A 23,214-nucleotide genomic window follows, 5' to 3' on the forward strand; every position below is an offset into this window, starting at 1 on the left:
GCTGTTGATCCGTATGGCCTAAGGGTTGCTGGTTAAATTCCACTGATCAATAGTACTAACAGGAGGTTAAAGAGCAGTGAGGACAGTCTATGCATTATTGTTCTGTTCCTGTAAAACATCTGTTTTCTACCAAGCAGAACTTTAGCACAAATTTTTCTCTTTAGATCCAGTAAATGCTTCTCTTCTAACCTCTTTATGCATAAAGGGAATTCTGTGTCCTGCTATTAACAGTTTTCAGGCAATGCATTAACTCTAGTGTTTTTCTCACATTCTGCAAATATAAAATGTCTTTAAAATCAACACTTTTTAAATCACTTATTTTCAAAGGACCATCTTTTTCTACCTGGGATATTGACTATGGTGTATTTGATATATAGAAAATTTCAATTTGTTTATATTTTATTCTCTGGACTCTGTTGTTTGCTATATTTAAAGGCTATATTTATATCATATAAATAAGATATCCCATGCTTCTTTTTGCTATCTTTTTCTCCTTTGCTTCTTGCATGGCTTGAAACCACATTTAAATTGATGATCTATTTCAAATTTCTTATACTATTAGAAATGAGGTACTACCCAAAATTTTCCTACAGTTTTTGTGACCATTTTTTTAATTAATTTTCTGTTTGATTCTTGGGACCTGTTTATCAAATTTAGAATATTATTAGATTTTTATCAGTTGTTTAAAAACTTGTATAATTACTTAATATCTTTCTGAATTTACTTAATCATGAATTCAGTATTCTTCATTTTATTAATGTATTTGTATTTCCCACATATCAAGTTTTTCTTTTCACAGATCTTTTATAATTGCTGTTATTCCAGGTACTTCATAAGGTTGTTATTGTAAATGTTTTCTGTTATAACTCATAACAGATTTTTGTTTGCACAAAATGAAGCCTGATTCTTTAAATTACTGTTATGATTTTTGTAAAAGCCACTTAACTGAATTACCTTTATGTTCGCAAATTTTCACATTTTTTGTCTGATTTTTAGAACAAAACCATAGAAGAAGCCAGGAGTGGTAATACATGCCCATAATTTCAGCACTTGGGAGATTGAGGCAGAAGGATCATTGTAAGTTTGAGACCAATATGAGCAACAAAGTCAGCTCAAAGCCAATTTGAACTGCATGTCTGACAATAATATATGCTGCATAATATGAGATAAATTTCATAATATAAAGAAAAGGGAATGCATGAGTGCAACACAGACTAATGAGACAGAATCTGAAGAGTTGAAGACTAATTAGTAGGAAGAAAGGAAACAAGAAGATAAAGGATGGTAGGCAGTGAGTGAAGAAGCAATTTGTGAGAGCAAAAGAATGAATTCAGTTTTGATGAGACTGTATTTGAGAACAAATGAATATTAATTTTTGAAGTCTATCACATCTATGCATTTATTTCCTCAATAAATATTGATAAAATGTCTTCTCCAAGTCGAAGATTTTCCTCATGGCAAGAAATACATGTTCCCTATCTTTTTGTAACAACTAAGGCATGATGTAAATGTATATATGTGTGTAACTGATGCATTTTACATTCAAATAAAGCACAGGGACTATTACATAAGGGAAAAAATTGTATCCTCCTCCAAAATTCATATGTTAATAAATCCATGAACATAACACTAGGTTACAACAATCCATCCTATAATTATCTAGTATAAACTTGTACTTTAGCATAATAGCACCTGGCTGTGCATCTCAGTAGCTCAGCGTGGAGGACACAGAAAAATTCATATTTAACTACATGGTCTGACAAATGACAAGGTGTGTGTACGTGTGCACATGTCAAACTGGAATTTTCACACACACAATGCTCCATCTAGAAGGTTTTGCATATGTTTACCTGAGTATCACATATAAAATATACTCATCCCATTCTTGTGTTCTATAAAGGTGTATTTTACCATGAATGAAATGTGGGTGTAACTCACAGTGGTTGCACGTGGGGAAAGTAACCACTCAGTAGGCAAACAAAGGCAAGGTCTGTAAAGGAGATCCAAAGCAGCAGCAGGTAACTTTTACCCATTAAATATTCATTGTTATATTCCTGTGAATTTAGAATTTTTATTTATTTTGTTTTAAAATGAAAAAATGAGTAAAAAAGATATAAGCATGAAAAAAATCAAACAATCAAACAATGAAAGCATAAACCATTTTTTATGAATAGAGAATTGTATAAATATCTAGTTTATGTATACATATACATACATATAATTTCATATATATATATATATATATATATACATACACACATACAAGATAGACTATAATCTTCTTCCTTCTTTCCTTTTCCTTTCCTTTATCCCAGTTTGATTTTTAAAATAGTTTTACTTTGATTTTTCTGGTGGAAGCAGTCCAATTCAGCAAAATCACATGTGTAAAACCAGATTTACAAGTTTTGGAGGAGTTCAAAATTGAATTATTAGAACATTCATGTATGGATGATGGAGATGATAATGACTTTGATGTTGGCTATGTGAGCCAAAGTTCCTGTGACAGTGAAACAGAGCAAGAATTGACTAATACACACACAAGGAATAGAAACTTCCTTGATTTGGATGAAGAAGAAAATAACAATGTGAGTATATATTTGGCTAGTGGAAATAATACAAAATGAATACAAAAATCAAATGGAATGATCCAATGTTAGAATTAGCTCCAGAAATACAGAGAGGTTCTTGTTAGGGGCAAAATCTATTACTGGACAGAATGCCAACACTGCCATTCAATGTTGGAAATTGTAACAGACAAAATGCTGCAAGATGTTGTGAAATACACATATGCTTAAACACAAGTAAAATGCTCTGTATGTACCGATACCATACTAAAAATTGTATTTATTATGATACCACATTAACAGAACTGAAAGCATTCATAGGTCTGCTGTACGTAGAAGGGCTTTTCCATAGTTAAGAGCAGGAATGTAAAAGACTTACGGAAAAATGATGGGTATGGGCTTTAGGTTAGTAGAATAATGATGACATTAAACAGATTTAGTTTCCTTCAAAATTGCCTGATATTTGATGATTAAACCACCATATAAGAAAGAAAAAGAACTGACAATTTAGTAGCTATCCACTTATGTTTTGAGAGATTCATGAGTAATTATTAAGCAATGTACTCACCATCTGAATATATGACTATTGATCTTGCAGCATTTCATGGTTGTTGTAGCTTCAGGCAGTATAGTCCCCCCAAAAACTTCAAAATATGAGACAGAAATTTATATCCTTGTAGATGCAAAGACTTATTATGCTTTCAATTTAGAAATTTATCTTGGAACTCAGCCACCAGGCCCTTATTCAAATAGTGGAAAACAACTGATGTTGGAAACAGACTTATTGTTCCCATCTCTCAAACTAATTGGAATGTGACATTTAACAATTGGTTAACAAGTTTCCAACTGATGTTACATTTGCTAGTGGAGTACAAGTGGACCTGCATAGGAATCATACTCAGGAACAAAGAAGAAATGTTAAATGAAATAATTGCAATTATAAAACAGAGAATTGTATAATATAATCTCTGGATTTCAGAAAGATATAACATTGCCCTTGTATGTGGCAAAGAAAAACAAACTAGTACTGATGGGGTCAACATTGAACCATAATGGAAATATGGATAGAGAAACCTCAACCAAAAGGAAGTCTGAGATGCTAACTTTCTACGACAAAACCAAAGATGGAGGAGACCTGGTTGATGAGTTATGAAGCAAATGTTATGTCACTGGAAGCACGAAACATTGCTTGTGTTTTACTCATTCCTAAACATGTGTGGCATAAATAGTTTGATAGCTTACAAAAAATAACAAGTATAAAATATTATGGGGAAGTTTTCTTAGAGTATTGGGACTGGAACTCATAAAATAGCAGAGGAAAAACAAAATATTTCTGTCCAAAGAACTACACTAAAAATTTGTGGAGCATAGTGGTAAGCTGACATGAGAACATGTAGGAACAGCATCACTAAGACCTACTAATGCAAGAGGAAAATCAAAAGATCTCAATTGTGCACTAAAGACAGGAAAACAAACCTTACGTGCTACCAGTGTAAGTGATACTTATATATGCAACATGGAGTTTTCATGTGTGGAGAGTGCCTTGGATGTATAGTTGAAACAAGATTATTTTTGTAGTAGATTTCTATTTATGTTTACACTGTAGTTCCCATAGGTTTTTATTTCCAATGTTATATTTGATTTTGTAACCAAGTAAACAACTGATGTGAAAATGTTGATATCCTTTCTAAGCACTTGTACACATTTGATATTTTATTTTGTTGATACATTATTTTCTTGCTAAATGTACATTGTATGATACCGTAGGAAGATCCTGACAGAACAGAAAGATAAGGGAGGTGACAAGAATGGTCTGCTGTCAGTGTAAGCAAGATGTGTGCATAGAGCATGCAAGTGTCAGATGAAGACACCTTGCATGTGACAATTGAAGCAAAAATTATTTTTATTGTGGATTTATACTGATATTTTCTTTGAAGTTCATATAGGAATTCATTTCTGATGTTATTTGTTAGGTTTTATAAGTGAGTACACAGCTGATGTGAAAAAGTTGATGCTTATACTAAATGGGCAATGTATATTAAGAATTTAATACTGTATTTTATTGATATTTTTATGTTCCTGTTAACTACACATTATATAGTATGATAAGAACCTTCTGACAAAGTATCAAGACCACCAAGAAGGCCAGGAAATCAAAACACGTGTGGTGTCTGTATAAGCAATACATATGTATGGAACATGCTGTTGTGTGTGTGTGAACCACACTGACCTCAGTGTGATAATTGAAGTAAAGATTATTTTTTGTAGAGTTCTATTGATATTTTCATTGTAGTTCCTATAGAGATTTGTTTCTGTTGTTATTTTTCAGACTTTGCACATCAAAAACAATTACTGTTGAAAATTTTGATGCTTTTTCTATACATTCAAAATATTAAATATTCAATATTTTATTTTCTGTTCTTTGTCCAATATAATAAAGCTCATAAAATTAATAATTCATCAATAGAAATATTTTAAAGAATAAACACGAGTATAATGTGCTTTTGTGAAAACTGGTGTTATGCTCCGCAGGTCACAGTCCCAACCCCCAGTACCTCAGAATGTAAGTGTATTTGAGGATAATGGAGTTAAAGAGGCAGCCACAATGATATTAGGATGGGGACTTAGTCCAGTGACTCACACACTTATAAGAAGCAGAGCCCATATGGATGCCCATGGAGAGGAAAGACAGGAGCGGCAGCAAGAGGGCAAGCCAAAAAGAAAGGCCTTAGAGAAATCCAGCCTTGCTGGCATCTGGGTCTTGGATTGCCAGTCTCCAGAATTACAACAAAAAGTAATTCCTGCTACTTAATCCAACCAGTCTGTGGCATTTTGTTATGTCAGTCCTTGTAAATTAATACAGTGACTATAATTAAAATGTGTATATAACGCATATGCAGTAGGTGAATAATGATAGAGCGATCAAGAGCAAGCCAAAGAAATTGCATTCAAATTACTTTTCTTTAACATTTTTCAGAAAGTAACTAAATATTTAAATTCCATATTAAATTGCATTGTGTTCTTTCAGCAAAGGGTATAATTTATTAACAGAACCTTTCCTGTTGAATCACTTCCTTATTACCTTTGCCATTTTCTCTGGCGGCAAATGAACTTTTTGTTATTTTTCAGGGTCTCAGAATAATTCAAATTCAGAGATAAAGCATGGAAATTAAAATATTCCCTATTCTGTGACATGAAGTAATTAGGTGATATGCTTCATCACACTGACCTTTAACTTTAAAATCATTTTCTTGGTTGCTTTATTCTCAATATATTATAGAAGACAATGTTCTCATAAGGTTAAATCACAGAATTAACTTATGTATATTTTATGTAAAAGTCAGTTCTCTTGTCTTCAACAAATTACTGCTAAGAAATCAACCAACATTTTATTGCATTTGGAAAGTATAGATTTTTCATCAATAGAGAAACAATAGCTGGAAGAGAAAATAATTTGCAGGCATAATTTACTCGGGTCCTTTAAACTGAGGAAATAGGATAAATAACAGCCAAGTCAAAGTGGTAGTTTCTTAAGGCTACATAAACTCAAGTCATTTTCTTTCTTATCATTGTCTTGTTTTAGAGTGTATACAAATTGACCAGACATCTTCATCCTCTGATAATTCCAGAGGCCAAGTTTCAGGTAATGCTTTCTCTTTTTCCCTTTCCTCAAGAGTTGATTTCCTTTTAAAAATTTATTAGTTATACTATATTTTATAAAACATCTGGTTTTCCCTCCAAGTGTTGAAAAAATGTGATGATGGCTCAGTTGCAGCAATGGAGCAAGCTTCTCGGACCCCAGGTCTCCAGCTTGGGTAATGCCTTGGTTTTGAAGTAATAGCAAATTGGCTTAAAAAATAATAAAAAGAATTTGCTGCTATATGCTAAAATGTCCACAATGCTATCAAACTTCAGGTAGTATTCCATCTTTCTGTATTCTTTGGCAGTTCCTTCTTTGCATTTTGACCATATTCCCTCAAGAACTCAAAAGTGCTATGACATCCCCTCATTTTAAAGAGCAAATCATGTCCAGATAGGTTAAACCCGTATATTCTAGGATAGGGAAATTTCCTAGTAATAATTCAAGGAAAAGAGATAATATAAGGGCTCTTTTATTCTTCTATGAAACTATGGACTAAATTTTTTCTTATTAAAATGATGTGAGCAAAGTCCATTTTAAAAGACATCATTTAATTAATTAACAAATTTGATTTTAAAATTAGCCAAATAATGCTGCTTTTAGAAAAATATATAACTATATGCAGTTCATAGTGACCAAGAAAGTCTATGTTATAGTATCGTTATTTCTCAAAATCAGCACTAATGTGCATATTTTAAAAAAAGGTAGGTTATCATCTAAAGAAGCCTAGATTTTCTAACAAAAACCCCACTGGTTGATTGAGTGTAAAGACAAACAGTTAAAAATCACTATTTACAATACCCCTTTAGGGAAGTACATTTTATTAGCTGCCAATCTAACTGATTGAACTGCAATAAAGACTTCTTTGGATTAAAAGTAGTTAATTTTACAATCTTGTTTTTAATGACAATTCACAATTTCAATATTTTAAAACTATAGTCTTTCTCTAATTGTGCCATTATATCTCTAAGTTTGCTTAACTTACAGAATCAGAGCTATTGGTGAATATTATTGACATTTATCACAATTTTTTTTCTAATTATGATATTATTAATCCAGAAAAGGAATTGAGAAAAAGGAAAGGAGGTAGAGATAATGAATTTAATGATGGATACTGTATCTCTAGAGACCATAGTTTTTGGTACACAATATAAAAATGGAAATATGACTCTTGAATGTAATTATACTAGTTACAAAGTTGGTGTTCTTCTTTATACACATAGAATTTGAATCAGTGGGTGCTGAGGAAATCCTTATGATTACATTGTAGAGATGATATGATATGATATGATATGATCAGATCATGGACAGAAAAAATCTAATCACAAGGACACATATGAACCCAATTAAGCACAAAAATGTTGAAGAAATATGAATTTTTGAAATTTAACATTTTATTGAAGGCTCATCTCAACTTTATAAACCCCTGCTTGAAAACACTAAATATTATACAGGTCAGTTACCTTGCATTTATGCAGTTACATAAAACAAAACAGTTACCCAAAGACTTTTTAATTTTTCCTCCCACCTAGAGAAAGTGGGGTATGTGAAAACATAATGCAATACTCCAGCTGAAAAACAAAAACTAGAAAAAAAATGCAGTGTAATCCATCAGACAGTCTAGAAATCAGCAACATCAATTACCAAGACTGAGCTGTTTCTGCTCAGATGAGTGTGATTCCAATGAGGATAATTAGCATCTAAGCATGGTCTTTTGGTAGAATAAATTTTCTCCATAGTATTGCCCACCTTTACACTATCCACCTGCTCCAGGACCCCAATTATTCTTACTTAGCAACAATGCAAATGCTTTTTAGAAACTTCATTTATTTGCTTTAAGTTTTATTTTTTATCGGCCATATAACTAAAGTAGTGTAATTTTGAAGTTTGAATAAAAATGCTCATATTAGGGGCAAATGTGAAATGATAGATGATAAGGATATTTCAGCTACTATTGAATCTATATAAAGATGTAAATCTTACTATGTGATTAAATCTTCTATAATACAAATCTGTAAGAGACTGAAAAAATGATCAGTGTTCACTTGGAAATCTGAATCATAATGGATTTTAATATAGAGCAATGATTATAAGATCTAGGAAAATCAAGCTAAATTTTCTACCTAATCTCATGAAAAAATTCTGTGGTACTAAATATCATTATGTATATTATAATTATGAGCATCTTTAAAGAATGATTTTTAAAATTCATGTCTTTAGCTCTCTGTATTTGAATATATTTAGGAAAATATTGCTTCAAATATTGTTTCTTTCAAGAGCAAATTCATAAACAAGACATCATGTCTTGCCCTGAAGCAAATTTGAGTTAAATAATTTTGCCTCATGAAAATAATCAAGTAGATCTGAGGAAAGAAGAAAAAGTACAGAAAATTAGAAAGAAATTCAGTATCTCCTAAATGCGTAGTAATTATCACTAAGGAAACCAGTTTCTTAATGTCAATATGTCATGGGCTTGACAATTCAAAAGACCTCTGCTGAGATTACAGAAATGTATACTATTATATACACTCGACCTTAAGAGAGTTAGGTGCAGCCATACTAAATTACTTTCATTTTGAAAAGAAGTTTTTAATGCCATCATTATTTAGCTTAAATTCATTTTCTAAATGCAAAATTCTATTTCACTAGTCTTGTAAGTATTTTAAAAATTAAGCAAAGCTAATTATATAGTGTAATGAGTATAATGAGTTTGGAAATTGTTTTACACCATATGTTAAGCTGGTTCTTGGAAATTTTGTGTTGATAAAAGAAAAATAATATGTACTTTCAGATTTATCACTGCTTTTCAGTTTGCCTCCTTAAAGATTGTTTTTTTTACCTAAATTTAATTAAATATATTTAATAACATATATAAAACCAAAAAATCTGTATATGTTAGTGATGTTTTGATACATGTGTACACTGTGAATGTTTAAATCACATTAAACATATCTATATTTATCATGTATTTGTGGTGAAACATTCAAAATCATTTTTCAAAGCTTTTGAAAGCTAGGCATAAATCTAATTTTTCTACATTGCCCACCTGCTCTTCTTACTTCTGACCACAAGTTAGTACCCACTGATCAACCTCTCCCTAGTTTTGGGTGACGATCCTTCTACTCTCAGTCTCTATAATATCAGCATTTTTATATTCTACATATGAGTGAGAGCTGAGCAACTGAATTTTCTGGCTTATTTTACTCAGTACAATAATCTACAGCTCTATCCATCTTGTCACAAATAATAACTTTCTATTTTTAAATGACTAATATTCCTAGTCTTTATGTATTACATTTTCTTGGTTCATTTATCAGTTGATGGGCACTTTTGATTTGCTTCCATCACTTAGACTCTGTGAATAGTGCTGCAATAAACAGGAACACCCATATGTCACTGATATACTGATTTCTAGTTTGTTTTGAAGTAGTCTGTGTATTTTCCCAATAACACATATACTCTGTGTATTCCTCCATGGATCAATGAGCAGAGCCTCCAGTTCACAAATAAGAGGAGCAACAGTAGCAGTAGAAAATAGGCATGATGGAAACATTGTTTCTGTGTAGTTCCAAGATATCTATCACACTCATCTATGATGATGGCAGGAAAAAATTCAATAGACAGCAATCCTTAGGACAGAAAAATGTTAAGTCTCATCAGGAAAAAGAGAGAGTGTGTATTTCGATGGAAAATGTAAGGTAGTATAATGGAATAAAAGAATGGAAGTATATTATATGAAAAAATGAGATGTAGATTTCAGGAGAAATTTTGAATTCACACCTGGAGAATTTTGAAAAGATTATTGAGGGAAAATTCAGATAGCAGAAAGGTTTTTTCTATAAGTTACCAACACATTGTTGTGAGGGGAAAAGGTTTTTTTCGTGTTAAATTTAATGAGTTTTCTTCTGTCTTTCTTTTTCCCTGCTGGAACTAGTGTTTATTCCCTGTGGTATTTCTCTGCTTGCAAGATCTTAGTTAGTTACTGCATAATTGATTGTGTCAACAAACAGGTGAGTGATTAATTACCATGACCAGATAAGACCTGAAGATTTTCTATTTCTGTCAATCTTTATCCTCAAAGTCTCTATCTGAGAAAACTTGTAATCAAATTGCATTTTTAAATATCCATGTTTTTAAGTGATGGTGCAATAGAATGTTCTTTGAAACAGGAATTTTCTGGTAAGGTGTTATATACCAGCGACACAGTGTGAGTGCAGAGCCATGGAGCCAGGGTCTGCAGGAAATTACAGAAGAGTCCTAATTCTAAGGAGACAATTACTGCTCACTCACACTTCAATTGATTACTGTCATTTTCAAAATTAAGGTCCAGCCTTTCCAGATTTTCTGTTTTTAAAAAAAGCCAGAAATCTGCATCTTTATTTGGACAATTCTAAATTTTCTAAAGCACTTCCTAAAATATTCGAAAATACCATCTCACCCTATGAAAGTATATATATATATATGGATCCAATTTAGTTAGCCAGCAGACTTCTAGCATATGGACTCCAACCTAGGGACATTTTTCTTGTGGAATTTTAAATTGTATTTGGGAGAAATAGAAGTCTCTTTGTTTTCAAACTAATTAAAAATTAATCATCAAGTATACAGTTTAGGGCAGACAATGTCCTAGGCACTCGTAGTACACATATAATTGATTAAGATACGACTTTGGGCTTTGAAGAACTTCAAGGGAGGAACAAAATCCATGTATAATAAATTAAAAGTATAACATGGGTCATTAGTGTTCATGTTGCACACTTCAGTGCAGTTTTTAAGAAATATCTTCAATGGGAAAATAATTTGTATAAAATCTACCCTTGATGTAGGAAAATAAAATAGATGAGTTGTAGTTTATGATGTGAAAAACAAGTCCAGAAAATACATTTTTCTATATCATGATAAAACTTCTGGAGTATGAAAATTTTTATTTTCTAAGGAACTGATACCAAAAGGATAATCATGTTTTTATTTAAAGGAGATCTCTCTCTCTCTCTCTCTCTCTCTCTCTCTCTCTCTCTCTCTCTGTCTCTCTGTCTCTCTCTTCCTCTGCCATTTTCCTCTCTCTTGTCTCACACACAAACATGCACACAGATACAGAGTTCTGGATTCAGTGTTGTACACATGCTAGATTTTTAGGAGTTTGAATAACTTAAGCATGACAGGGAAATTTTCTGCTGAATTGATGTATCAGGAAAACAATGAACTCATATTTTAAATAAGCAGAAAAAAATTAGTCTTAAACTAGTTGCTTTGAACTAAGGGCAGTTTTTATGGATAGTTCATTTGCAAGTCTTTCTCCTTGTACTTAAGCAGAGAATTACATTTAAAAACTGAGCAATTTTTAGGAAATTAAAAAGTGTTGCTAGTTGAAATAGGTCTTTCTCCAATTTACTGAAGAAGCAGTATTTCCACCCCCCAAAAAAATCACTAGTAGATTTTTTTTCTTTTCATTCTGCAACAAGTACAAGTTAATTTCATTTTCTCCACCAAGGGTTGGCAGTGAGGTTCATCAGAGCATCAAGTGCAGAGTAAACTGGTTTTACAGTATCCATCCCCCAGTACACCTGTCTCTTTCACTCACTTTTGTTATCGCTTTGCCACTTGTTTACTCATTGTGGAAGAGGGATCTCCTGTATTTCTGAGCTAAGGAGCCTGTCAGCTGTGTGTGCATCCATTTTCCTCCTGCCTTTGATCAAAAACAGCTCTGAGACTCTACCTGTGATGTAGGGATAAGAAACACATATCTTGGAGGACTTTCTGTTAGGATGAAATTAAATAATCATGTCTACGGTTGTGCTGTGCAAGGCTCCATCCCTTTTACCTTCTCTGCCCTCAGAATTCTCACTTTATTTTTATTTTCTGGTGTTGCCTTCGGCTTTGCAGAAGTAATCATGGGTATCCAAGGGAAAAGCTCTGCCCTAGAGGTGGCACAGGCATTAGATCTGTGACTCACCAGAGCAGCAAGCATTATGCTCACTTTAGAAAATAAAATGTGAAGTGTACTTAAGTTTAATCCCATTGTTACGAATTTTCTTAAAAACTTATCAGTAGTAAGGTAACAATTGATTGCTGAATATGTAGTATTGCAGAATGTCATGCAGTCTAGTAAAAGTGTATCTTGAAAGAGTAACCACATATCCAGATAGCACAAGAGCCCAAATAATAAGAGGAAGACAGCATAACAGATAAAAACAAATTGGAAAATGCTACTGCACTTCTCTGGGTTTTGTGAGCTTTGGCACTGACGTGGATAGAAGCAGGAATGGCCTTGCCATCGACAGGAACCTGAGTTGTGTGAGTGGGTGTGATTGCAGGTGGCAGAAGCAACCTTAGGCAAGTGGGAAGGTGTAAGTTCTATTTTACCCTCTTCTTAGAAATGGAAATTAAATCACTGCTAGCAAGGAACAGGGGCCAGGTCAGAGTGTTACTCTGTCTGCTCCATATCTGCTTAGCATAGTTTCTTTTCTAACTGAACACAGCATTTTATCTTCACAAGAACCAGCGGGCGGATCCCCAGGGGACAAATACTTAGATCCAGGCCTCCAAATTAACAACTGACTTTGCTTACAGCCCTGAATACTTGAGGCTGTGCCCTCCATTCCCACCACCTCTTGAATACTTTAAAAAGTAATACTGTCAGGTTTGCATTGCCAGGTACACTTTTAGCAATGAACTAACGTCTTTCTCTCTCCATTTTATTTTGACAGTCCAGTCACACTTTTCTGATCTGGAGATGTTAAAAAGAAAAATGTACTGATCATTATTGCCTCCTCTTTTGGCTATGATACTTTCTTCTAGAGGTTAAAAGTCAACGTACACATTTGAAGGAGAATAAATAAAAAAGAACTCCTTTTTTCTTAGACAATAAGAAGCAAAATGATTTCAGATTCTACGAAGAGCTTCTATTTACTCCTGGGAAGACTTAAATAATATAGAATGTTAGGTTTATTCTATTTTGATTAACTTAACATAAAACTGGCTTTAAATTTTCCACCAGTAGGCACTTCAATTTAAAATTTAACCCTATAACCTTCTTCACATCCTGGCAGCTGGACTTCTAGTTATTATATTTCTGTCAACTGTTTTATTTTTATTTCATTTTGACTAACTTTATTGTAAGCAATTTTTGCTTTATTGTTTAAGGTATTCATGTATTGTCTTTTCCCTTAGTAGAACAGGCATCAAATATTAGTAAATTTATGTTTTATGGGCAACTGCTGAATTTATTTGCTTCCTCTGAGATTCCCAGAACAGTTTGAAATGTGGGAAAGTGTTTCTTTTCCGTTATAGTAATGGAAAGCACTTAATACTACTTTTAAACAGCAGCCAAAACTATAATTTTTGTGCCTTGAAAGTTTTGCATTTTAATTATCATCTTCATCCATGTGAACAAAGTGATGAGTTTTTAGAAATGCTCCATAACAAAACTGATTTTTCTCTATTTGAATATGATGTATTGGTGATCGTGTCTAAAGTTATAAAAGGGAATGAAGAAATGTTGGAGTAGTTTTCAAAAAAGTCATCAGGCAGTCCACGGGAGGAAATGAGCACCCACAGCCCGTATGCATTCCTCCTGTTATCAAGCCATATCCTGTGTTGATGTAGGAACAGTGGAATGAAAGGAAAGAAGGAAGAGAGGAGGGAAATCTGAGGGAGAAGAGATAGGTCGTAACCCTTATTTTTTACTTCTTAAACAGCCCTGGAGTGTCATTTTATTTATCTATCAAATTAGATGCATGAAATATGGCCTCTAAATTTGCTTAAGTGTTATTCCCTGACTCATTCATTAATCTAAATAAAAGGTAATTTAAATAAAAGCATTTTCACATTAGTTCTTCAAAGTTCTGCTGGCTCATATAATTTGATTCATTCTGAGAGGATTCAAGGTGTAGTGGGATGAAAGAGAACTTACCTTCAAGCCATATATGCATAGTTCTTTCTGAGGGAGCCTCCTCAGCATTAAAGCTGAGGGGCACCAGCTACACAGGCTTAGTGAGGACTGGTGCTACCGCATTTAGATTGGTGTCAGGCATTTAGCTCATTGTTAGGATTTCAGGCATATGGCACATTCTTATGTATGGCAACTGTTTCTTTCTAGCTTCTAGCAGCCTCTCAAAGCAAGATTAAGATGCATTAGTTAGCCAGAGCACTGATTAATTGGAGTTTAGAGTTTGGAGGACTTTCGCAATCTTTTAATCCAATGCTCTTAACTTTACAAGTGAAATTAAAGGACTTAAAGTTTTGGTGTCTTGCTAAGGTCATTCAATGGATTAGTTGCAAATTCAAGTATAGAATTCTGGCCTTTTATCTCCCAGTCCAAACTTTCTTGATACAACTCAAGTTCATGAATGTAGGAGAATGAAATGTGTTCATGTAGATTTCTCTTTTTTATATCCTAAACTTTTCTCTGCCCTTATTATGTACTACTGTTATTAGTTTAAAACAATTGAGGTGATATCTGGAGTTTACTTGGACTGAGTAAAAGTGACTCCTTTAATAGGGTTAGTGAGCACTTTTTCAGGGACTGAAATGAAAATTCTTGGAATTTTTATTTTATTTTATACTTTATTTTATATTTTATTTTATATTTTATTTTTCCTAGTAAAGGAAACTTTACTAGGCCTGTAGCAAAACTATCAAGATGTACAGGGTGTGGAATTAATCACATGCTCCATCAATCACAGTGGATCTCTAGTCTACATCCTTTATTCTGTGATGCCATCAGAATGCCTAACAGTCAACATCAGGAAGCCTTAAAAGAGGGAAGAAGGCTTCAAAGTTCCATTTTCAGATTTTGAAACACGGATGTAACACAGAATCCAATATGATAGGGTTGGATTTAAGGAGAAGGTGGCATTTTAGCAAACAACTCATACTAGTGGGAGGATTTGTCATTCCCATATTTTTGAGCAAAAGGATTCCATACAGAAGTACTAGAGAGAGATTGTAGAAAAGTGGGGATCATATGAAGTCTTGTAGGTGATCTTTAGTGCATGGGCTTTTAGGTAAAGGGAAATGGGAGACTAATGGAGTATTTTGAGTCTAAAAGTAACATGTTCTATCTTATGTTTTAATAGTGTGTTCGTCAGTTTCATCACCATTGGGAAAAGACAATGTCATATGTCAGAGGAACACAACAAAGGAGAAACTGCTCACCTCATGGCAATTGGGAAGCAAAACAGTAAAGGAAGGTGCGAGGAGGAGAGAGAAATTCTTTCAGCCAAGCCCACAGTGATCCAGTTCTTCTGACCAAAATCCACCTTCCAAAAGCAAGCCAATTATGCTATCCCCATAATCCAATCACCTTCTAAACACATGAGGCTTTATGTGTGTATTGGGGGGTCATTGCAGATCTAAATCTTAACAAATAGTATAACTGTATTAGTCTGTTTCTTTTCACTATAATGAAACACCTGAGTCTGGGTAGCTTTGTAAGGAAAAGAAGTTATTTAGCTTATAGTTTTGGGGGTTCAGCTTGGCTCTGTTAAATGTCTCCAGGTTAATGGAATCACAGAGGTGGGAGGGCATGGGAGATGGAGAGATCTCACTGCCAGCCAGGAAGACAGAGTCAGGTGAGGAGCTGAGCTCGATGTTTCTATAACAATACCGCTGAGAAGACTAACTGAGATTCCATTAGAATTATTGTAACCCCTTCCAAGGACAGTGACTTAAGCATATGCCACTGGGCTCTACTTCAGGTTGTACCACCCTGAGAATCAAACCAATAATGTATGAGCTCTAGGTAATGAACTGTCTTGGTTACTCTTCTCTCATTGCTGAGACAAAACACCTAACACCCCAAATTAAGGAAGGAAAGGTTTATTTAGCTACAGTTTTTGGAGGTTTTAGTGCATAATCAGCTGGTCCCAAGGCAGGGTGGCATGTCATGGGGCAACACTTCAAGGCAGCAACCAACAAAAGCAACCAAAGCAAAAGGGGGATAAGGGGCCTCTTCTCACTTACATTACAAGCAGGCCACACCTCCCACCTAAGGATGGGTGTAGCACTCATGAAATCTCCTTCCCTTTTGCACAAGATGAGGATATTTACAAAGTAAGGACCCTGCCTCCCTGCTGAGTCTCTTAGTTAATCTTTTAAACTGCTCAGGTTGGCAAAATCATAACAAGAACCACAGCCACCACTCTGACTGAGTCTTAAGAATTGGTCTTAATAATAATAAGAATTGGCCTTACAGATATAAGGCTGGAAGCAGGGTTAGGAATTATGGACCTCTGTGGCAATCTAGGAAGATGATGGTGACCGACTGTTTCACACAGTAGCGATGAGGACAGTCAGAGTAGAGCTTTGGGACTGTGCTGGTGACACGCCTTTACTCTTCATTTACAACTTGCCTGTGGTTGTAACTACTCAAAAAGACATTTTAAGGTGTATATATACCAAAATAAAGTGCATTTTAAAATAGTCCTACTGCCAAAATTGTAGAAAGTCTTTTTAAAAATTGATAAAATGCTTGCTTAAGTTATCATTTTGGGTTGAAGCATTGATAATACAACTTTGAGATAGGCCTCTTAAAACCAAATCCCTTTTCTCAGTTCACGTTGTGCTCCATGAATACAATGCATTTAAAAATTTATGGTAGAGTAAGAATTTAATCAGTGTAATATGATTCCCACTGGTAAAAAATTTGAGGAACTTTTAGTGCTAAGACTGGCTTGTGTGCTTTTTCACTTAAAGATTGTGTTAATAAGAGGTATGGTTATGTTACTTTCATATCAGTATGTTTATATCAATATCTATAATTATTTAAAAAATTCTTCACTGTGGAAATAATTTCAAAGCCATATGTCTTCCAACTAACTAGAAAAAAACTATATAAAACATTCCTGTCTCTTTTTAAATACATATAAATTAATAATATATTTAATAACATTAAAATATAATTTATGCATATTTAATATGTAATTATGCTGTATGTACACAATAGTGTTTGTTTACTATAAAGACAATAAATATGATTTAGGTCCTTTCTGTAAATTTCACAGACTCCAATTAACTCATAAGTGTTATACATGTTTCTTAATTAAGCTTTTTAAAAGCCTTGAGATTTTTGAAGTGCTTAAATTTATCATCTTCAAACTTTTCACTAAGAGAAAGAACATCAAACATAAAAAAACAACACAAAACAAAAAGAAATTTAGAATACTTTAATGTTCATTTTCTTCCTGTAAAGCAGCAGGGCAAGATGACATTTCTTTCCACCTCAAAGCAAACTAACCCACTTGTGTGAGGGTCTTTATAACTTGGACAAAGACGTAGCTGCCACCAAGTTGGTAGACAGAGCTTTTTCAGATAGAGCTATGAAGATAGGAAGAAGCCTGGAACCTCTGAAAATGTTAGACATTCTTCTGATCTAAATTTGCTTGTCCAATCTCTCTCCAGTTCAATCAGCTTCCTGAAATCAGCAACCCTATGCAAGTGCCATGATCTAAATGTTTGTGTTCCCCCTCAACTCACAGGTTGAAATCTACTCCTCAGTGTAGTAGTACTGAGAAGTAGGGCCTTTCAGAGATTTAGGTCACCAGGGCAGAGCCTCCAAAATAAAAATGCTTTGTTAAAGACACTCAAGGGAGCTTGTTTACACATTCTCTGTGTAGAGATTTAGTGAGAAGGCCCCATTTATGGAGCAGACTTCACGCCAGACACTGAATCTGCCAGCACTTTGATCCTGGGCTTCTCAGTACCAGGAACCATAAGAAATAAGTTTAAATTCAAAGCTGCATCTGTCATTGTGTCTATTTGTATACACTGCATTACAAAAAACCTCTTAAGCTTCTGATTAGACATTTAGTTCTAATTTATTGTGTAGCCTCAACAATTCAGATTCAGTCTGATCTTTCTTTCTTTCTTTCTTTCTTTCTTCTTTCTTTCTTTCTTTTTCTTTCTGCCTGATTCCCTTAGTAAGTTCTTAAATCAGTTGAAAGCTTTAGAACAAAAGACTGACTTTAGAGAAAGGGAGAATTCTATCAGCAAATTATCTTTGGACCTGAGCTACAGCTCTTCTTTGGGTCTCCATCTGCCAGTCTAGTCTGTGGGTTTTGGACTTGCTAACATCTTTAATCACATGAACCAAGTTTCTCTCTCTCTCTCTCTCTCTCTCTCTCTCTCTCTCTCTGTCTCTTCACTTTTCTTTTTTTTCTCTGTTTATATATATATGTATATACAATTTTATATATATATATATTTTGGAAATTGTATATACATATATATATATATATTTATATCATATATTTGAAAGCAATATATGTGTATATATAAACCCAAAATCTACACATATATTTATATGAATAAACACATGTACATATACTGTTGATTCTCTGGAGAATTTTAAGTCAAGCTGTATGACTTGATTTATCCCCTGAAATGTGAACAGAAGTGATGCGTATTGGTTCCAAGGAAAAGCTTTAAGAGCCAGTGTATCATTTATCACATGCACATTTTCCTTCCTCAGAGAAATGTGACAGCGGAGAAAGGAAGCCCTCATAGCAGAACCCCAGTCAAAGCCCTGATAGGCGTAGGGATTGAGTGTTGCGGTCTGGCACAGAGCCTCAATTTTGTAAGTATCTATTACTGAGAGATGGCTACTATAATAAAATCTGTACTTTTTAGACAAATACAACAACCTCTAAATTTGCAATTTAGGGTTAGAGTTTTCTTCTAACTCTTACAGTTTCATTTAATACCATTTTAATCCTTGGCATTACTAGGATTTACATTGGACTTAAACAAATATTTGCATGACTTAATTGTCTAGTTGACTTTGAAGAAAATTTAAACTCTGGAATGTAGAATCAATAATCCAAACTAAGAACTACTAATCCATCTTCCCTTTATTGGCTCAAGAAAATCAGCTGATAGTTGTGCACTGATATAGCAAAACCATGGATTGTTTGTTGGGACATTCTCATTATGCAAGTGTCAACCTGAGAACTATACAGAAGATGTTCCAACAAACTACTTAATGAAGAAAAAAAAATTACAGTATCATATTCACAGGTTCCATCCACACTCAAGAGAGGAGATAATACAGGGTGTAAGCACCAGGGAACAAGAATTTGAATGATCATCTTAGGAGTCCGACTATCACATCAGGGTAATAGACACATGGAATTGATAAAGAAAAGTCAAGATAACTTGAGTGAATTTCTAGACAGATGTAAAGAAGTGACTGCCTCAGTGAGAGTGAGCCACAATCTAAAGGACAACTATGAGAAGTACAAACTGACTAATAAATGAATTTATTAGGGGTTACATCTAGAGGAGTGAGTGGCTCATGGACTGCAGCACTACTGAAGTCTCCAACCTGTTTGTTCGAGGCTGCTGGCTTTATAGGGCACTATTTAAAAAAGCAAGGGCAGATCAAAGGTAACAGGCATCTTTGAGAAAGGTGTATGTACTCTGTTCTTTTCTTATCCTTACTAGAAAATTCTGCCCTTTCGGTAAGTACTGTTCAGCCACGATGATGCATGACCTTGTCTTGCGGTCTGGCACACAGCCTCCAAACCTGGCAAGGGGCCCACTGCTGAAATTACTTTGGCTAAGATCTGGAGGACAATTCTCACTACAATAACAAATCACATGGTGTTCCTAATCCTGGTATTGGAATCCCTTCCATATAAATGCCTCAAATCTTGATACATGGACCTCCAGGAATATTTGGGTATATCCTATTTAGATACTTTTTCTACACTGTTTCTTGCTTCTTATTTCCAAAAACTGTATTTTAAAAATCCATTCTTTGTCCTTGAAGTACTATCTTGGGAGTTTCTACATAGAATGTACATTGACAATATAGTTAAGATGAGAGTGTATGTGTAAAGGGGAGGTAATATTACCGATACTGAGAAAATGGAGATTACTAATAATACCTTGTGCTTGACCATGGATCAGCAAACATTTCCTATAAAGCACCAGATAATAAACAGTTAAGGATTTGTGATCCAGATATTTTTGTTACAACCATTTAACTCTTGTTATAGTCTGAAGGCAGTCACAACTGGTATGGCATAGCTCTGCTTCAGAACAATTTCATTTATGAGATCAGATTTCAGGCTGAGTTTGGAGCACTGATTGCGTTTGGTGATCAGTGTATGGGACCATAGTACCACTAAGCAATAATGGTGGAGCTGCATATGAGATGGAATTCAATGGGAAAATTCTATTTGACCCCTAATTTGTGTTCCATGCTCTTTGAAGCATAGGACATATATTAGAGACAAAATCTTATCCCTTTGCAATTTCATTCTAGGAAAATTTAAAATACAAAATTCTTTTGGGTAGTAGACCTATTAAATAGGAAATGGAGTTTTTACTTTTAACATTGAGGTGCGGAGGTAGACAAAAAATGTGCAGCATTTTAACTTGCAAAACATCCTTATGGAAAAGAGGCTGTTAAGGATTGTGTGAAAAACATGAGATGAATTAGGCAAACTTCCCTAACTACACAGACTCATTTTAAAGTCTATAAACATATGTTACATGTGTTTTCTGCTCAATGTAATGCCTATAAAATAATCAGTATACTTAAGAAAATATTTCCATGTGAATTAATTGCCACAGAGAATTAATTTTGCACTGAATAAATAATTATACAGTGAATTTTTACAAGAACTCTGTAGCAGAGACTAAAAAAGCGGACACTCCTGTTCATAGACATTAAACATGAAGCTGTTCCTCTGGGTCAAGTGGCAATTTTCACAGAAAGGCCAGATGATTTCTTGTCCTTTTATGGAAAATGTTAGGATGATTTCAGTTTATTAGGAATACTTGATGGCCTCTTTCTTGTTGGCCTTTGCTACCCTGCTCTGTTCCTCTTACTGCTCACTTAAGCTGCCAGTGAGAGGCACCTCATAGCAGAGAAAGTGAAGGAAGTTTGTTTCTGACTGTGGCACATGGTGAGTGTGTGAGTAGGACGAGGAGCCTTTATGCAACATGGTGGAAAGCTATGGCGGAAGTGACAGAAGTGTGAATTGGGGGTGGTGGTTTTTATCTATATTTACCACCGAACACAAAAGTAGTAAGACTTAACAATTATTTCTTCTCTAAATTTACTTTATTATTTATCTATAAAACATCTAACCAGTGGCATCATAACCACACTACTCTAGTCAAAAAAGCTACTAACATTGTTTATAGCAGAGCAAAAGGATGTTTCCCATTTCTGGCACAGGATCTTTTTTCATTCTTAAGTCACCTGTTCTTATTTTCAAATCTGCATTTAATGAATGATCTTTATTCAAACCTTAGGAGAATTAACATTGTATCATTATTTTATTAGTGACCATGTGCTAGGCTGTGTGATGTAATGTAGGGAGCACAGGGGAGCAATCACATAAATCTGTCAGCACCCTCCATGCAGGACAGTGTGTCACCAGGTGAACTGGTCTTCCATGAAGGCCAAGCATGCAGTAACTTATGAATTAATATTCTCAGGATGTGAGGGAATATCAGAGACAAGTTCTCTCACTCAATGATAAGCCTTAGTCTCCAGAATTTTATGCCACAGTCTTGCACTGATAACTAGAATTAGGTATAAAAAAGTCTATACTTGGTGCAGAGAGGAAAGAAATGTCTTAAAAAGGCAGAGAATAAAGAGCATCAAGAAAGAGGAACAGCTCAGACCAACAAATTGAAGCTGATAAAATCACCTGCATTAATTGCTCTTGCTGGTTAGTTTTCCTTCCTGTAGAACTCCAATTTACGAGGTATTCAAACTTTCCTTAAGTGACTCAGAAGAGTTGACCTAATATCAGCTCACTTTGGATTCTGATCTATGTAAAAAACTTCCATTGATTGTAAGAACCACCTGAGAAGCATGTTAAGTATATAGATATAGATTGTCAGATTCCTTTTTAGAAATTCTGATTCACTAGGTTTGATTTGGGACCTGTATGTTATGACTCATGCCTGGATGGCTCCCCAAAGCCTCTATGTGATCATAGTTGGGGCTTTATAGTGTGGTTTGATTTAGGCTGTGTAGTGCTGGAATCCAAAGTGTGATTAATTTATGTTGGAATGCTAGGATTACAGGTGTTAGTGCTGCCCACTAATAAAAAACATGATACAACGTTAATTCTTATGTTTTAAGAACATAAGAAATGGTTGTCCCTTACTACTTGTCCCTTGTTGCTTATTGCTGCTGCTTGTCTTCTTATTTGTGATGCCCCTCTGCAATGCCACCCTGCCTTGCAGCCGCCCATCATGAACTGAAACTTCTACAAACTGTGAGCCAAATAAACGCCAAATAAACTTTTTCTTCTTTAACTTTTGTCTCAGAACAGGAAAAGTAACTAAGACATTGTACCTCCTCCAAACACTACAAATCTTTCCTATCATTAGAACAGTTATAACACTTATTTTTGGTTACTAGTACGTGGAAAAAGCTTAGTGGTTTGTGTCTGTTCAGGGGTGCAATAGTGACTTAAATCGATCTAAACTGACTAATGGGAAAGTCGTTTATTTTAAAGTTTTTGAAAGGGGATTTTCTTTGTAATGAAAAGGAATGTTAATTAGCCTTAGGAAAAAGCCAGTGTGGATCTTAATAACAAAATAAGCTATCAATCAACTAAACCTAAATCCTACCCTACTTCTCTGCATTTTATTATGTGACAATCAATATCTTCGTTAAGTCAGTTACATTTCCTGTTTCTTGCAAGCAGAAGTTTTTAAATTTTACATACTTCTGGTTTTTTCAAGAACTATGATCTTGCTATTAGAATAAAAATGTCAAGGAAAATACTTATTGATTTGGCAGTGTTTTAAGTAAAATTACAGTAAACTATCACTCCACATCATTTCTACACGACAGTAAATTTGGAACACAGGAAAGAAAAGATCAATTCTTTGCAATTATGTGATGAACACTACTATAGGATTAGTATCCACAGCTGTTATGCTTTTGATATTAGGGTCTATGAAAAAAACATCATATTGGTTAATAAATATGTAAAATTATGCATATTCAAAAATGAATTCAGGAAGCAGGATTGGCTA

The sequence above is a fragment of the Cavia porcellus genome, unplaced genomic scaffold, assembly GCF_034190915.1.
Source record: "Cavia porcellus strain 051 isolate PalLab524CR breed Dunkin Hartley unplaced genomic scaffold, mCavPor4.1 scaffold_12, whole genome shotgun sequence".
Lineage (NCBI taxonomy): Eukaryota > Metazoa > Chordata > Mammalia > Rodentia > Caviidae > Cavia > Cavia porcellus.